This window comes from Suricata suricatta, chromosome X (assembly GCF_006229205.1).
Source record: "Suricata suricatta isolate VVHF042 chromosome X, meerkat_22Aug2017_6uvM2_HiC, whole genome shotgun sequence".
Classification (NCBI taxonomy): domain Eukaryota; kingdom Metazoa; phylum Chordata; class Mammalia; order Carnivora; family Herpestidae; genus Suricata; species Suricata suricatta.
The window spans coordinates 84,098,685-84,117,056 of NC_043717.1; the positions used below are offsets into that span (position 1 = coordinate 84,098,685).

General features: G+C 41.0%; 1 pseudogene; it reads right to left on the reverse strand.

Annotated features, from left to right (window-relative positions):
* Nucleotides 1–15,738: 15,738 nt before the first annotated feature.
* LOC115283486 lies at nt 15,739–18,148 on the reverse strand (annotated as a pseudogene).
* Nucleotides 18,149–18,372: the final 224 nt, after the last annotated feature.

Genomic DNA, 18,372 nt, shown 5'->3' on the forward strand with positions numbered 1-18,372 from the left:
AGTGTGACTGAGGTAGAGGCAGAGAGAGGGGGAGACACAGAATCTGAAGAAGTCTCCAGACTCTGAGCTGTTAGTTCAGAGCCCTGCGTGGGGCTTGAACTCACGAACCTCGGTATCATGACCTGAGCTGAAGTCAGAGGCTTAACCAGTTGACTGAGCCACCCAGGTACTCCTGACCTTTTATTTTTTAATCCATTATTTTTCCTCTGGTAAAACAACAAATACTCCAAATGCAAATGTCCCCCCATAATGAAAAGAGGGGTTCCCTCAAGGACCTGAGCTCTCTTAAAAGGTAGGTAATTGGGTGTAGCTTTAAGTAACTGGGTTGAATTTTGTCCTGAGAAGCCACTTTTGAAACTTTGTTTCAACTGAAGAATTTACGTATATTTTAAAATGAAGAATTCTGTCTACAAGATGAAGGCTTACAGAAATCTGGAATCTTAAGATTGTAAAATTACCAACTAGTCTGGTTGTCAAGTCCTGGAAGGCTAAGATTACATTATAAACTGTTTTTAATGTTTATTTTATTTTTGAGAGAGAGAGAGAGAGAGAGAGAGGGAGAGAGAGAGAGAGAGACAGAGAGTGAGCAGAGGAGGAGCAGAGAGAGAGGGAGACACAAAATCCAAAGCAGGCTCCAGGCTCTGAGCTGAAACCCACAAACCATGAGATCATGACCTGAGCCAAAGTCGGAGCTTAAACTGACTGAGCCACCCAAGGCGCCCCTTGGATTACCTTAGAATAGAATTGAAAGTGGTCTTTTCAGGGCCAAAGGCAGTGAAACTCTTGAATTGGGAGTGTGTTTAAGACTTCCATTTGGGTGGCTCAGTTGGTTGATCATCAGACTTCCGGCTCAGGTCATGATCTCACAGCTCGTGAGCTCGAGCCCCACATTGTACTCTATGCTGACAGCTCAGAGCTTGGAGCCTGCTTCATATTCTGTCTCCTTCTCTCTCTCTGCCCCTTCCCTGCTCACACTCTCTCTCTCTCTCTCTCAAAAATAAATACTAAAAAAGAATTCATTACCTCCAGAGAGACTGCAAAGCTGAGGAGGGAACTGAATGATCATAATGAGTATTTAATATATGGAGTTCCATTTAATCCTCACAAACTACTATGGAGGGTCCATATTTTATAGAAGAGATAATAAGGTCAGGTAGAAGTTTGTCGAGTGGGCCTACTGTGACATGGCTACATGCAAATCTAGATTTAAATCCAGATCTGTGAGACTCTCAAACATTTGCTCATTTCACTATCCCTACATAGGTTCAAAAAGCCCTTAGGTGGGACACCTGGGTGGCTCAGTCAGTTGAGTGTCCGACTTTGGCTCAGGTCATGATCTCACGGTTTGTGAGTTGGAGCCCCGCATCTGGCTCGCTGCTGTCAGCACAGAGCCTGCTTCAGATCCTCTGTCCCCACCCTATCTGTGCCCCTCTCCTGCTTGCGCTCTTTCTCTCATAAATGAATAAAACATTTAAAAAAAAGGACCTTAGGTAAAGTCTTAGTAGATAGAATTATATGGAGTTACTAAGAGAAACCAAGGCTATCAAAGCTTTCCCTAACATTTCAGACGGATACCAAGGACAGCTAGACCCTCTTACCTTGAGGCTCAAATACAGAGTTTAAAGCTAAAATAGATGAAAAAGCTGAGGTTGCATTCATGCCAGGTTCCCTGACTTTGAGTTAGACACTCGTCCATGGCCCAATCAGCTAATGTTAGAGTGACAGTGCAGATTGGTGTGATCTTTGAGACACATGGGACCTATAAGAACTCTTCTGTTTATTTTGTTCGTCTGGGATTTGTGTAAGAGTCCTGTCCTGTACACGTGAATGTATAGAAGGGACCTATTTAGGACAGATTTGTCATTTATCAATATTGGCCAAACTGCTTCTAAGTTCAAATAATATTTATATCTATTAATATCTGGCTTGAATGGAATTCTCTAATTCAATAAGTGTTTTCATTATATGATACTTTCCTTTTTGTCTTTTCATGAGAATATGGATCTTGCTTGTCTTGTGTTCTGTGGTAACACTAACTCCTAGAACAGGTGTTTTGCATAGAGGAGGTCAGTAAATGTTTGTTCAGTGAACATAAACATAAGCCTACAATGATTCTTGCCAATCTGTTTCCCTGCTGAGTGAGTTCTTTTGCCTGTTCACCACATGAGTAATTTTTCTTCTCCCCTCCTTCAGTCTCCTTGAACCTCCAATCTTTTCGGTAAAACATGCCATCTCCTACATTCAGAGAAGATTGAAGGCATCAGATGGGAATTTCTCAACTTCTCTCTCCAAACCCACCAACTTTCATTTGCTTCCATCTTTTCTTATTCTCTACTGTTACAATAGAAATACTCCTTTTCGATGCAAGGCCAAGTCCTCCAATTTTTGCTTTGTATCCCATCCCTTCCTGTCATCTCAGGGACTGCTCTTATATTAGTTCAGATCATGACAGTTCCTGTAACAGGTAAACCTAGAAAGCGTATTGGCCTGACGAAACCCATTTATTTCTTGCTCAGGTGAAATTCAGTGGGCAAAATGGGGTGGGAGTAAAAGTTGCTCTGTCCCTTGCAGACTCAGGCTCTTTCCTCTTCATCATGGGGTTTCCAGTGCTTCCCTGGCGTAGAGATATCCAGCCAGCAGATGAAGGAAGGGAGAGAAGATGATGCTTAGGAAGCTTGTATGGATCAGATCTGGAAATGGACCAGCACCCAGACATATGGCCATTTCTAACCATACAGGAGTCTGAGAAATGCGTTCTTTTTCCACAGCCTACAAGAAAGGAAATGGCAAACATTTGTCAGTCTCTCTCATTTTATTTGGTTGGTTTTATCTGCTGTGTTTTTACCTTCACCTTCTAGATTGGCTCATTCCATCAGATTTTTAAAGCATGACTACGTTTCTCCCAATTTTTTTCCTTTTATAGTTTATTGTCAAGTTGGTTTCCATATAACACCCAGTGCTCATCCCAACAAGCGCCCTCCTCCATGCCCATCACCCATTTTTCACTCTCCCCCACCCCCATCAACCCTTAGTTTGTTCTCAGTATTTAAGAGTCTCTTATGCTTTGCCTCGCTCCCTCTCCTTAACTATTTTTTCCCCTTCCCCTCCCCCATGGCCCTCTGTTAAGTTTCTCCTGTTCCACATATGAGTGAAAACATGATATCTGCCTTTCTCTGCCTGACTGATTTCACTTAGCACAATACCTCGAGTTCCATCCACATTGCTACAAATGGCCAGATTTCACGGTTTCTCATGCTGGTGGCCATTTTGATCCTTGGTGTTCTTTCACTTGGAGCTACATCACTCTGATCTCTCCCTGTGCATATCTATCTTCACACAACATTTGATTTTTCTTATAAGGACACCTCTCATTTGCATTAAGGGCTTATGCTACTCCATGAACTGATCTTAACTAATTATATTTGCAGTGATTATTTCCAAATAAGGTCACCTTTTATGGTGACTCAGGATTAGGACTCAGCGTATCTTTTTGAGGGACCCAAGTCAACACATAAATAACACCTTCTCTCAATTGCTGTATAATTCTCCTCTTTTCTCCCCCCGCCATTGCAGTAACCATGTGTCACCATGCAAAGTTATTACAGTATCACTGACTCCATGCCCTGTGCTGTACTTCACCTCCCCATGACTTGTTTATTTTTTACCTGGAAGTTTGTGCCTCTTAGTCCCCTTCAACTATGCCACCCATTCCCTCTGCCCCTCATCTCTGTCAATAACCTGTTTGTTCTTTGTATTTATGAGCCTATTTCTTTGTTTTAATTTTCAGATTCCACACAGAAGTGAAATCATATGATGTTTATCTTTCTCTGACTTATTTCACTTAACATTATACCCTCTAGCTCCATCCATGTTGTTGTGAAGAGCAGGATCTCATTCTTTTTATGACCAAGTATATATGTACAGCCATTGTGTGTATATACCACAAGTTTATCCACTCACCTATTGATGGACATTTGAGTTACTTCATTCTCCTTCCCTTAATTCCACACTTGGTGAATGAGTTCTCTGTACTCACTGTCTATACTTTTCAGTCCTCAATGCACTTAAATAAGCTGTTTTTGTCATCACTCATCTAAATCTACTTTTGCTGTCTTCCTGGTACAATGTCCAGTAGACACTTTTCTGTTTTTTATCTTACTCGTCCTTGTAGAAACATTTGACATTGCTGGTCACTCCCTTCTCCAGCCTGTGACTTTGGTGAAACTTCTCCTTGCCTATTTCTGTTCATCTCTTAAATGTAGGTGTTTTTGCAGTTCTGTTCTCGACCCTCTCTTCACACCACATAATTTTTCAATCTCATGTATCCTGATGGTTTACATTATTCTGTGTATGGAGATGATTTTGAAATCTGTCTTCAGCTCTTACCTCTTTCCTGAGTGTCCCACTCTTCTTAAGTGCCTGCCCAGTACCTCAAACCTGAAACCATCTTCTTTCAACAGCACCTGATCTCTCTTAATTTTAGTGTTGTAAGTATTTTAATCCAATCCATTTTATTTTGATTTAGGGAGTGGGGTAGCAGTGCAGTGTTTCTCATATTTCAAATAATTAGCCAGTTGATGCAAACTATTTATTGACCAATCCCTTTTTATCAGCTTGAGATGCCACTTTTGTTTCAACCAACTTTTATATTTTGATTAGATCTATTTTCATTCTGTCTATTCTCTTTCAGTGATCTATGTATCTAGTTTTTCTTTAATAAATAATTTTAATTATTGAACTACATAATATGTCTTAATAGACAATGACCTTGCTCTTGAACATTTGACCTATCTCTGCCCCCCCTCCTTTTTTTAAATGTTTATTTTTGAGAGAGGTAGACAGAGTGAGAAGGGGAAGGGGCAGAGAGAGAGGGAGATACAGAATCAGAAGCAGGCTCCAGGCTCTGAGCTGTCAGCACAGAGCCCAATGTGGGACTTGAACTCACGAACCTGCGCGATCACGACCTGAGCTGAAGTCGGATGTTTAACCGCCTGAGCCACACAGGCGCCCCGACCTATCTCCTTTTTATTCATTCGGTTTCTTATTGTCAGTAGAAACCTCTTATGCTACATGATTTTCATGAATGCCACGCAGTGTCCCGATTTTTTCCTGCTTATTGTGATTCTAGTACTTTCCTGGACACTGGGGTGTTAATTCTGTGTAGCCTCGGAGGAAGTAGCGAGTGGCTTCTGCCAAAGCCTCTGTTCTTTCAACCTAATCAGTTAGAAATGCTCTGTGGCTGCTGCTCTGGAGGGGATGGAAATTTGCAATTATCATATTAGCAGCTCTGTAATCCAGCCGCATCTCTGTCTCTCACCCTCAGAAATTTCTAAGAGTATCAGCAACCCAATTTCACCCTTTGTTCCTAGGGAGGAGAGCACAAAGACTATTGTAATTCAACTGGGAGCCTTAGGGAACAGGTTGTGTGTGTAGAGTGCCACCATGGGGTGTTCCTTTAAAAATTTCCTATATAATTTACTTCCATGGCCCATCATCTGTTGGGATTTCTGGTATATCCCTTCTTTTTAAGAGAAATTAACTCAACTAAAATCTCTTAAAGTATTTTTATGTATGTGTAACAGTTTTTATTTTTCTATTAAGAAAAAGCAGACCAGTCTTTTCGGCCTTAGTCTTTGCACCCCCCAAGTCACACTCTTCGCTAGAGCTATTGTGAATTGACTCCTTTGTCTCCATCTCCAGCCTAGGCTTTTGGGTTGAGATACTGACCCATGTGCACAGCATTTATGTGATATCTTTTGGATGTTTCAAAATGAAACTCAAAACTCTTCCCCTGAAACCTACTTTCCTTCCAGAATTTCTTCTTTGGGTAAATGACCACGCATCCCCAGAAAGACACTGAACAGTTTCATTCATTTCCTGGACCATTGTAACTTCTGATTGGCTTTCTCGCTCTCCAAACTGTCTCTACCCAGCGGTTGAAAGAGCTTCATAAAATACAAATCTTATCACATCAGATTCCTGCTTACATCTCTTTAGTGGCCTCACATTGCTGTTGGAATAAATATAAATCATCTCAACATGACCTGGAAACCCTGAGTAGTTTACCTCTATACCTCTTTTAAAAATTTTTTAAAATTTATTTTTAAAATTTACATCCAAGTTAGTTAGCATATAGTAGAACAGTAATTTCAGGAGTAGATTCCGTAATACCCCTTACCTATTTAGCCCCCCATCCCACACACAACCCCTCCAGTAACCCTCTGTTTGTTCTCCATATTTAAGAGTTCTATACTTTTCTCTTTCTTCTTTCCCCATGTCCTGTCCATTGATAGTCATGGATACTTTGCCTTCTAGATATATTCTGAACATATCTGTATATCCCCATCTCTACCATTTCTAGTGCTACCATTTTTCTAATGCCTTCATTTCAAGCCACCATTTTTACCTCATGCTCAGTTATTTTGTGAATAACTGTTTTTCTGAATTCTACTCTTGTCTTCTTACAATGCTGCTCCACACCGTTGTCACGGTAATCTGCTAGACATGCCCATCGACACTGCTGGCTATAGCATTGTGATTTGACTCCCTTGTTTCTGTCTCCAGCCTAGGCTTTTGGGCCCGTGTAACTGCTCTGCTTACAACCCTTTTCAAATACACCGTAAAACACCATCTTTTTACTATAGCATACACAGCCCTCCATGATCTGGCTTTTATCCCCCCAGGTTTCAGCCATGCCCCAGTATTCATTTGTCTTCTGCTGCAGCTTTAACAATTTAATTTAATAATTGTGATAACAGTAATAATCCACAATAGTACTGGGAGTTACCAACTATTAGCCATCTTTAATGTATCAGCTCTTTAAATAAATTCTGAAAGTAAACTTTCTATTTAGATATTATAGACCCACTGCTCTAGGTTCAGTATTAATTGAGATTCTGGCTCTTGCTTTGAAATAAAAATATTCTTTAGAATGTTAAGTGATTATCCTTCTATTTCAAGTTTACTAAGATTTTATGAGGAATACAACTTGGAACTCAGTAAATGTCTTTTGATACCCAAGAAGAGGGTTATATAGATATTTTTTCATCATATTGATGTGGGATATATTATGATTGTAGATAACTAATATTAAGGGAATTTGAGGAATTAATCTTACTTGGTGCCATGGGATTTTTTTTTAAAGTTTTAATTTATTTATTTCGAGAGAGGGAGAGAGTAAGTGGGGCAGAGAGAGAGGGAAAAAGACAATTCCAAGCAGGCTCTGTGTTGGTCAGTACAGAGCCTGACATGAGGCTCGAACTCACAACCCCTGAGCCAAAATCAAGAGTCAGATGCTTCACTGACTGAGCCACCCAGGTGCCCGGTGTCATGGGATTTTAACCTTAATATACTGCTATATTTGATTGACTAGTATTTTATTTAGCATTTTTAGATCTATTCATAACTGGGATCGGCCAATACCTTATGTATGAACATGTGTGCATGCACATGCATGTAAGTGTTGCCTTTATCAGTTTAAAAAGAATATTTGTTTATTTTTGAGAGAGAGAGTGAGTGTGTGAGCAGAGGAGGAGCAAAGAGAGGGAGACAGAGGATCCAAAGGGCTTGAACCCACAAACCGCAAGATCATGACCTGAGCCAAAGCAGATACTTAACTGACTGAGCCACCCAGGCACTCCTGTCTTTGTCAGTTTTGATATCAGAGTTGCCCTACTCTCATAAAACAAATTGGTAAATTTCTAATTGCTTGTTATATGTTGGTCTGTCTCCATGAGGTAAAGAATCATGTTTGGAAATAATCCTAGCACAGTACATGGCACATTAAAATCAATATATAATTATTTGCTAAATGTTTTAATGAATTCTCATTCTCTAGGTGGGAAGCTGAGGATCAGAGTATTTAATCAACTTGCCCTGGGCCATACATTTAGTAAATCTCAGAGCTGATCCTAAGAATGCATAAATAGAATCTCATGGCCTAGACTAATGTAGGAAGGTAGCATGCATAGGCTGGAAACGTGACTTTGTGGTTAGACTGTGGTTAGAATTTTAAAAAAATGGTGGATTGGGGCACGTCAGTGGCTCAGTCGGTTAAGCGTCCAGCTTCGGCTCAGGTCCTGATCTCACAGTTTGTGGGTTCGAGTCTCACATCGGGGTCTGTGCTGACCGCTCAGAGCGTGGACCCTGCTTCGGATTCTGTGTTTCCCTCCCCCACTCATGTTCTCTCTCTCTCTCTCTCTCTGTCAAAAATAAAAAGTAAACATTAAATTTTTTTTTAAATGGCAAATCAAATCTCAAAGTCATCCAATAACTAACTATCTTCTCTTGTCTTGGTTTAGACTTACGACTGTGGAGTCTATGCAACTTGTGCCTTATCACGCTGTCTCTCAGACCACATGGAGTTCTTCATATATGCAGGGTGACTGCATAATGTATTGTCCAAACTGGGACAATTTTCAGAATGAAAGGGCTGCTATTTATAATTCTCCCGGTAACAGAAGTGAACTGGGACTGTCTTGGGTACCAGGCTGTATGGTTTTCTTACCCATTCATTACCTATACATACATAATGTGGTGGGTTTCTTGTATCCATATCTTGGCCCTTGTTCTCCTGCCTGAAATGTTTCCCTCGCTGTCTAGCCTAGTCTTACTAATCTTTCACATGCTTCCTGCTTTGTGAAGCCTTCCTGCCCAGTCCTTCTTTTCCCCCAGACTCAGTCAAGTGTTGTAACATTGTGTTTTCAGCGCTTTGTGATTATTTTCCTAGAAGGCTTTATTATACTGTTTCATAACTATGTGAGTTTAGTGGTCCGCCTTTCTGATAGACTTTGAGTTTCCTGAGGGCAAGGACCATGTGTTTCTTTTCTCCTGGTGCCCGGCAGTGCTTGGTGTGTTGCAAGCACTCAGTGAGTATTTGTTAAATATGTGAATGCATAAATAAATGAATGACCAGCAAAATAAAATTGTTTCCTCCATACCAGAGAACTGTTAACTTTTGTCAGGGAAATAGAGCACAAAAATATGTTCATGCTTTATACTTGACATCCGTGACTTAGCTCTTTCCGCTGGAACAGGCGGCCTCACGGTGTGCTGTGAGGTATGTTACATGAGAGCCACAGCGATACAACTTCCACGGGTGTGCCACACGGCCTCACGTGCTGCCGTCCGGCCAGTCCTTTGGGAGGAATTCTGTCTCCAAATGGCCACTTCTAAAATTGTGCATATATTATCTGAGAGGAGTAGCCCCTGAAATGATCACTTTTCCCCCTACCCACATGGATTTTGCTGGAAATGGGATATATAGTATATGGAATAGTGAATCTGGGTTGCAATGATGGAGGAGCAGGTCGATTTTCCTTGTTTGTAATTATTTATTAATTATTTATCTGTCCATGTGTCTGACGTCTGTCTCCCGCACTGTGCTGTAAGCTCCATGAAGGCCAAGCTCTGTCTCCTTTGGTTTACTCAGTACCCAGTATAGTAGGCGTTCCATAATATTTGTTGACCAAATGATTCTGTGTTCGTACTTACTTTGTGTGTATTTAGAGGCCTTATATCACTGAGTATCATTTGTTTACTTACGTGTTGTCAGACCCTGCTGTTCATCCTCAGTAGAGCTGAAGTACATTAAAACGTCCGGCTTCAACCTGCCCAGCCTAGCCTCAAAACTGACCGCCGTGGGTTCTGTATCACCAGCTGGAGCTCTCATTTGTTTTGCTTCCCAAGCCTGGTAATGAGAGGCCGAGAGAGCACACAGGCCACACCTCAGAATTCTGGGTGCTTAAGGCATCTCAGTCTTCCTGATGACCTCTGAATTTCAGATAATCGTGACTGGTTCTTGCTGATTTCCCTTCTTCGCCCTCATGAGATTGGCTTTGCTTCTTGTATCCTGAGATTCTGCTTATGGTTCTCATATCACGAGATTGAATTATAATTCTCAGTTTAGAGTATGAGCATCTCACTGTCAAGTACCTTTGTTTGTTCATTGTTGTACTTCTCATGTCCAGAAGATTGCGTGGCACAGCGTAGGTTTTCAGTTCATTCACCTTGAATGAATAAATGTTGGAGCCTCTTTCAGGGAAGACATGGCTGCTTTTGCGGGAGGTGGGGGGTGGTCTTGGACAGTAGTAGTAACAGCTATCATATTGTCATTGTCATAATGATGTTACGAACCAGGTGTTCTTAGCTTCATTTTATTCATCACTAAGCTGAGGATTAGAGAAGTTAGCAGCATGACTAAGGTCACATGGTAAGTGGTAGAACAAATCCGTATTGTCGATTCCCGAGCTGCCAAACTTTCCGTTTTGTCATACAAGAGAGTACCGCACAGGTGGTGGTAGGGTGGCAGTTTGGGGGGCACAGGCAGGTTTGGGATGTGGTATGGATATAGACTTCATTGCCTGACATACTTGCCAAATACTGGCTCTGTTGCCTTTTGAAGCTGAAGCTGTGCTACAACCGGAAGAGTCAGTCTGTCCATCTCGGAGAAGTCTGTGGTTCAATAAGCGCCGAAAGCAGAGCGGGCACTAGGATGGGCAGACATCGTGTCTGTGCTGGGAGGGGGCTCTCTGTTGTTCACTACTGCTCTGCGCAAGCTGGTCAGGGTGCTGGGAATTCGTGCTTACACGGGATGGTAAGCTGAGGGAATTTTTTTTTTAAATGTTTATCTATTTATTTGGGAGAAGGGAAGAGAGAGAGAGCGTGAGAGTGAGAGAGAGAGAGAGAGAGAGAGATTGAGAGATTGAGAGATTGAGTGAGTGGGGAAGGGGTATTGGACTGGGCTTGAATTCACAAACCGGGAGATCGCTTTGTGAGTTGGATGCTGAACCAGCTGAGCCACCCAGGCGCTCTGGCTGAGCAAATAGTTTAATTAATTTTGGATTATCTGCTTGGTTCCCCAAGAAAAAACCTCAGATTAACTCATAATATGAAATTTGTTCTTCCTGTCTTCCTTTTGCCTTCTTTTTCTTCCACTCCCTTCCCCTTTCTTTTTCCATCTCCCTCTCTCCCTCAGCAATAAATATGTTAAAAACCTTTTTGGGTAATTTATTCTATTTGGCCGAATCTGAATGGGAAGTGAGCCAAACTACAAAGGTAATTGTGTTAGAGTTTTAAATAAAATGTCTGATACTCAAATGAAATGCTGAATTGTGGGGTTGGTCAATTCACATACCTGGCTTGTGCTAGCTTTCACAGGTTTTGAGGTGGTGGACAGTACGAGTTAACTGGCAGTTTATCAAAATTCTAGCCTCTTGCTTTTTACCTAGGGGGGTAATACATTTCAAGGAAGAGTGGCATAGCCTACTGTGAGTGGAAATTGCCTGTAGTGTTTAGAGTGGTGGGAAGCCAATGACCTCTATTCCAAGGACAAGTACCTGGGGGTAATGAGTTCATCGACCGGGACTGGTGGTGAGCTTGTCAGGTTTTGAATGTGTTTTCCAAAATTAATGGGCATTTGCCTTTTCCAAAGGGACCCAGAAGGAAAGAGAAGTAGCGAGGAGCTGGCCTGTGTTACTTCAAAGGTGTAAGTACCCAAAAGGGAAGTAGTTAATTGGTAGCAAGTAACACTTTTCATTTCCTTTGTTCATCAAAAGATGCCTCATTTACACCTGAAATACTCCTTGGGTTCCAATCAGTTGGATTATTTTATGCTTAACCTACTCATTTTTGCCTTTGTGTCTGTTTATGCTGATCTTTGCCTGGATTACCTTTCTGTCTATGTCAGTCTTCACCATTCTATATTTTCTCCTTTTCTTCTTTTTTTTTTTTTTCCTCCTCCACTTTTTTCTCTTTTCCTTTTTCCTTCAACCCTCCTCTTCTAATAATGACAAAATACCAAGGATTCAAAAAGCAGTGGTTTGCAATTAATGATTACTTACTTAAGGAGTTGCCACACAGTGCCTCTACACAGTATATAGAAGTTATCTGAATGATCTCTTTTGAGAAAATTTTTTCTTTTATAATCTTATGCATAAAGAGTCTGTATAACAACAGTTTAAAACCCCAACCATGAGATACTAGTTAAGTGATTTCCAACCACTAAGAAGAAGGAATATTCCAGAAAAATGAAGAACAATTAAATTTGTGCAGTGGAGGAGAACATACAGACAATGTGTGACTGGTATACCCACAGGGACCTGTGGCCACCCTATATAATGTGACTTGCACTGTGCTGTTTTCTTTGATCTTCATTATCTTCATTAATCCTCACAACCACCCAATGTGGAAGATCTTGTTATCTTCATTCTAACACACATGGGGAAACACTGAGGTTCAGAAAGGTTAAGTAACTTGCTCAAAGCTATGTAGCTAAGGAATAGTGGAGTTGGGATTTGAACTCATGTCTGTATTGTTCCAGGGACCAATTCACAGTCTTCCCTCCAGTCCTCAAGATGCAACTCATAAAAGTCTACTTTGAGAGCTCTAGCTCTATAAGTTGGTTAATAATCTGAACTCATAAGCACAGTCTGAACTAACAACTCTAAAACTTGTATATACATTCTCATAAATTATCCTTTGTTTCATGTGAATAAGCTTGAGACTTAAGCTTCTTTTATATACAACCTTGAGCATATAATAGATACATTGGGCATAGGATTCATCCTGAAGCAGAGGGAAAGTCAAGCTGTGGTTCTGAAAATAGAAATTCAGGAATAAGCAGTATTTTACTTAAAGCCCGAACAACTGGATGAGACCTAAGGCCAATCCAAATAACTGTTGTATGTGCTTTGTTTGGGAAGAGTTGGGGTGAGACGCTGCAAGATGGTAATTCGGTGATTTTTTTTTTCTTTTTGCTTCATTGATTGACCAGTTGATGTTGTAGCATGGCATCTCATACACACAAGAGTTTTGACTATGTTGAGTGAATCCTCAGTCAGTAATCATAAGGTAGGTAGATTAGACCATACCTAGATAATTAAAGTATTGGTTTTATAGAGGAACCACATTCTATAAGTTGGTCCTGTGAAATGGATATTGATGAAAACCCTCTCTTTGCTCTTTAACTTTGGTTATTGTTTTAGATGTGCTATGTCTTCGACTGGCAATGATGTGTAAGATGTGGGCTTTAAGTTTTTCTCTTACTTCCCTGTCAATTACAGGTGGCTTCTTTAAGAAGACCTAAATATTGAAATGAGGGAATAACTATTTGCATTTTGAAATCATTGACAAAAAGATTTCTATGCACAGTTTGCCTTTAATACCTTAACTAGGATTAATGTATTAAATCCTAATGTAACTGGGCACCTGGGTAGCTCAGTCCATTGTGTATCTGACTCTTGATCTCAGTTCAGGTCATGATCTCATAGTTCATGAGATCAAGCCCCATGTCAGACTCTGCTCTGACAGCATGGAGCCTGCTTGGGATTCCGCCCCTCCACCACATACCGCTCGCACGTGTGTTCTCTCTGTTTCTTTCTCTCAAAATAAGTAAATGAACCTTAAAAAAATAACTAGGATTGAATGTATAAAATTTCTACTGATATGTATGTATAAAATATGTAAAAATATGTCTATATTTCTAATCAAGTGTATTATATGAAGGAAGGTATAATTAATCTATCGGCTACCCATAAATATATTGAGTTCTGGTATTGAAAGCATCCTTTGAAGGCTTTGTGAAATGAAATGATCATCTGTTATTTATGGGCATTTGTCCCTTGAAGTTTTGCTCCATTGAGTTTTTAGTAAAGTGGAGATTGCCTCTATACAGGTTTTTTCCAACCTTGGTATTATTAATAATTTGGCCCAGAGAATTCTTTTTTTAATTAAAAAATATCTTTACTTATTTTTGAGAGAGAGAGAGAGAGAGAGAGAGAGAGAGAGAGAGAGAGAGAGAAAGAGAGAGAACAGGGGAGGGGCAGAGAGACAGGGAGATACAGAATCTGAAGCAGGCTCCAGGCTCTGAGATGTCAGCACAGAGCCTGACATGGGTTCAAACCCATGAACTGTGAGATCATGACCTGAGCTGAAGTTGGATGCTTAATGGACTGAACCACCCAGGTGCCCTGGGCCAGAGAATTCTTTGCTGTAGACGCCTGTTTTGTGCGTTGTAGGATGTTTAGCATTGTCCCTGGACTAACCCTCCTAGAAGCTGGTAGCATTCCCCCACTCCCTTTTTGGTGACAGCCAAAAATGTCTCCAGAGATTGCTAAGTGTTCCCTGCAAGGCCAAATTGTCCCTGGCTGAGAACGACTGAACTATACAGATCTTGAATGTTAAGAAATAGTTATATATTAGAATAGGTGTAGCAGTACTTATACAACACTTATTTGTGGTCGGTGTTTTGCACATATAACTCATTTATTCCTTACAGTTCTATAAAGTAGATACTATTTTTATCCCATTTTTGAGATAGGGTCATGGAGGCACAGAGTGGTTAAGTAGTTTATTAAGGACTGTAGTGCCAGGATTTGAATCCAGGCTGGGCGGCATCAGCGTGTGTCCCCAAAACACACTGTACTGTCTATATAGCGGAATGGCCACATAACTGAGTTTTGTTCTGGACAAACAATATTTGTGTTCTTGCCTAGTTATCCACATTGAATATCCAGGGAGATGTTGTGCATGGTCAGCTGTGGGCCTGCCACTGTGAAGGACTTCACATAAAGGCTAAAGTATTCAAAAGATAAATTTTTTTAATTTTTATTTTTTGGGGGGCACCTGGGTGGCTCAGTTGGTTGAGCGTCTGACTTCAGCTCAGGTCATGATCTCTCAGTTCATAAGTCTGAGCCCTGTGTTGGGCTCTGTGCTGATAGCTTGGAGCCTGGAGCCTGCTTCATATTCTGTGTCTCTCTTTCTCTCTCTGCCCCTCCCTTGCTTATGCTCTCCCTCTTTCTCTCTCTCTCTCAAAAATAAATAAATATTAAAAAATATTTTATTTTTTTAAAGTAATCTTTACACCCAAAATGAGGCTCGAACTCATGACCCCAAGATCCAAGAGTTGCATGCTCTTCTGACTGAGTCAGGCAGGTGCCCCTCAATTTCTTTTTTTCCCAAATCAGAGTGTATCTAGCTTTATTAAAGATACTTTTTATAAAGAATCATGATATTTCAAGCAGAACATGGGCAGACAGTCGGTAACAGTATACAACTTTCAAACTCCCTTCTTCAGTGGACTGCCCAAATCAGGAAGCCACTATAAAACCCAGTGAAGTCTTCTTTTGATGCTCTGAGCAGGGAAAGTTTAGACTGAGGGTTGGCATTTCAAATTTAGCATGTTGTTCAACAACTTTTCACAAGCCAACCCTGACTTTCATGAAATGAAAATGGCAGAATTACCAATCTGAAGCTCCACAAGCTAAAAAAAAGGAACTCTTTTGAGGGATGCCATCTCAATGGTGACACTAAAGTCCAGATTGCTTGACATAATGGGAACCATTTCTTGGAGTCAGGTTCCAACAGGTCTTTGGGTTTAAGGGAGTCGAGCTTATTTTGAAGGTAGAGGGAGAAGAGGACATAAAAACGAATTTTAGTTTTTCCACACCACAAGGCGTTTGTGCCAATGTGGCTAATGTGTGTCAACATCAAGGAACCCCTCCTCCTGGGAACCAAGAGGAAGTTTCTCAGAACTAGGAGGGAATGGTGTTTTTCCCCTTGCATCAATCTAGCTTCGGAGATATTCTGTTACTGAGGCATGCCTTTCCCCCAAAACAGCACTGAAACGTTCTGTGTGCTAACAGTGTAGCTTAAAAAAAGTAAAACAAAATTCTGCATTATTTTCTAAAACTTGGTAAAAAAATTAGTATTTCAAACTGTACAGTCAGCAGAAGTACACAGTTACCTATAATGCACACACTTGGCATCTCCAGCACCTTCCTGTGTCTGGTCTGCTGTGGCATCTCTACCTTCTGCAGGGTCATTCCCATCCTTAACAGCATGAGCTTTCCCCCTTTTTCCCTTGGGTACCTTCTTCCCCTTCTTTGCAGGCTCCTTTTTAGGTTTGGCCTCTGGCTTTGCAGGAGCAGGTTTAGTAGATAACCTTGCAGATCTTCTCGGTGTTACATCCTTCACCTTGGCTTTACTTCCTTTAGCATCCCCTTTAGCCTCTCACAGACGTGGTGGCACTGGCGGGCTGGATGGTGGTGCTGGACCCAGGGATGCAGCGGCACGTGGGCTTCAGCCGTTTCGGGGGTCGTTCTCTCCTCTTCTTTTTCACACGGCTCCTCGGCTTGTTTTTTATACCAAACCTACCCTGTTGGTCACTAACCACCGCTGATTGAGTCAGTGAAAGTGCTGCTATTTGACCGACTAAATATAGCATATGTGCAGGCAGGGCCCATCTTATGCTGCCTCTAGAGTCAGTCCACTGCTGGTGGATTATGTTTCAGCAGTTTTGTGAAAACTAGCGAAGTTTTAGCTGATCTTGGTAGACTCACCTTGCCCAGAACTTGATGACCTGACCTGAATGAAGAGTGAGGGTAGTTCCAAAATTCCAGTGTTTTCCTGGTGGGCAGTTAATGCAGAATTTTCAGGTATGAACTTTGGGTAGTTTACAGATCAAGGAGATACTGAAAACATAAACCCGGCCTCTTCTTGGATGAATAAAAGGTGACATTAAAAGACTGTTATTTGATCTCTTGCTTTTGACATTGGGTCTGATTGTTCTGCTAGTAGGCGGTACCAGACCTTTATTCAGTCTTAGCTGGAAAGTCTGTTTTGGGTAAGATAGTTATATACTTTAATTCACTACATTTCTTCTTTCACTTATTCACCATTTATTAAGAGTCATTATAGGGGGCGCCTGGGTGGCTCAGTTGGTTGAGCGTCCGACTTCGGCTCAGGTCAGATCTCACGTGCGTGGGTTCGAGCCCCACATCAGGCTCTGTGCTGACAGCTAGCTCAAAGCCTGGAGCCTGCTTCCGGTTCTGTGTCCCCTTCTCTCTCTGCCCCTCCCCCTTTCATGCTCTGTCTCTCTCTGTATCAAAAATAAATAAAACATTAAAAAAAAAGAGTCATTATAGCATAGTTTTTTAACACTACTGACTCTCAAATCAAATTTCACCTGTGATGCGTATTAGTTGTATGATCTGGGGCAAATTTATCTTTCCAAGCCTTAGTTTCTTGTTTGTAAAATTGAGATACTGTGCCTAATATTTACCTCAACATGATTGCTTTGCGTATTAAATCAAATTATGTAATGTCCTTACTTAGTAAGTAAATAGAACAGAGTCAGTAAGCGTTAGCTATTAACTAGTATTGTGTACCTATTATGTCACTATGCCTGTCTCCCAGGGAGAGGAAAAAAGAACGAAAATAGCACCGACACAAGGTAGAAGGTCATATGTCATGAAAGGAGGAAAATTAAAATGCCCTGGTAGTTCAGAATAGTGTAAGCGTCCCGGATGAAGCAGCGAGGAAGGAATCGTGGAGGAAGTAACAGCTAAGGGGAGCCTTGAAGGAAGGATAGAATGAAGGCATGCAGTTGTGAGAACACTATTTCTAGACTCAGTTATAAATACCCACCATGACTGGACTGCAAATGATGAGTCATCCTTTTCTTCTTAATCCCAGTGACATGCAGAAAGGAAATCCACAGTGGTGGCAGATTCTAGCTACCAATGTCCCTTCCCCTTCATTTTCTGTGGAGAACACAGAAGGCCACTCTTGTTTCCAACTGCAGTAATAGAGTCACTAAGTTCAAGGTCATGTAGTCGGCTTTAAATTAGCCTCCAGTGAATGAACTCTCTAAGTAATCAAGCATCATGTACATTTTTATTAGGTATTTACTCTAACCTAATCTCTTGTGGTACTTTGGGGGTACAGAAGTAGTATGCCCTTGAAGAAACTATGGTCACAATGGGAAATAGACATAAAGACACTAAATAGCATTATAAAATAATATAGAATCTAATATTCAGGTGTGTAGCATGGACTTCTTATCTAATATAAGTTCTGAACAAAAAAAGATTGATACATAGAACCTGGGATGATTTTGGAAAGATGGCTTCATGGGATAGGAATTTGAGTTTTTGGATTGATGTAGGGGAGGGGAGAGGAGAGTGTTTGAGATGGGAAATTTATTTTGCAATGCTGGTAATTCTTGAATGAGAATTCACGAAGATACTGTCTTTTAATTAATGGATTAAAATTACAATGATATTTGCATCTCTTGAACTGAGTGATACTTACAGAGCTGTGTTTGGATCTGTCCTGTTCTAATGCCCCCACCAGGCGGTTTATAAACCATGCGTGAACGTGAGCACTTTTTCAGTCTCCTGCTCTTGCTGATGCTTTGCACCATCCAGAAACTGTGCATACGTGAGCTAAACGAATGTCATGTCATTGACAGGAATAATTCTCCATTTCTAGACATTTTGAGGAAATGAATAATATTGGCTCATTTCAAAAAGGGGTCTTTCAAAGTCAGCACATTCTTTGACATTCTTCTCCCTTCTTTCCCTTTGGTGTGTG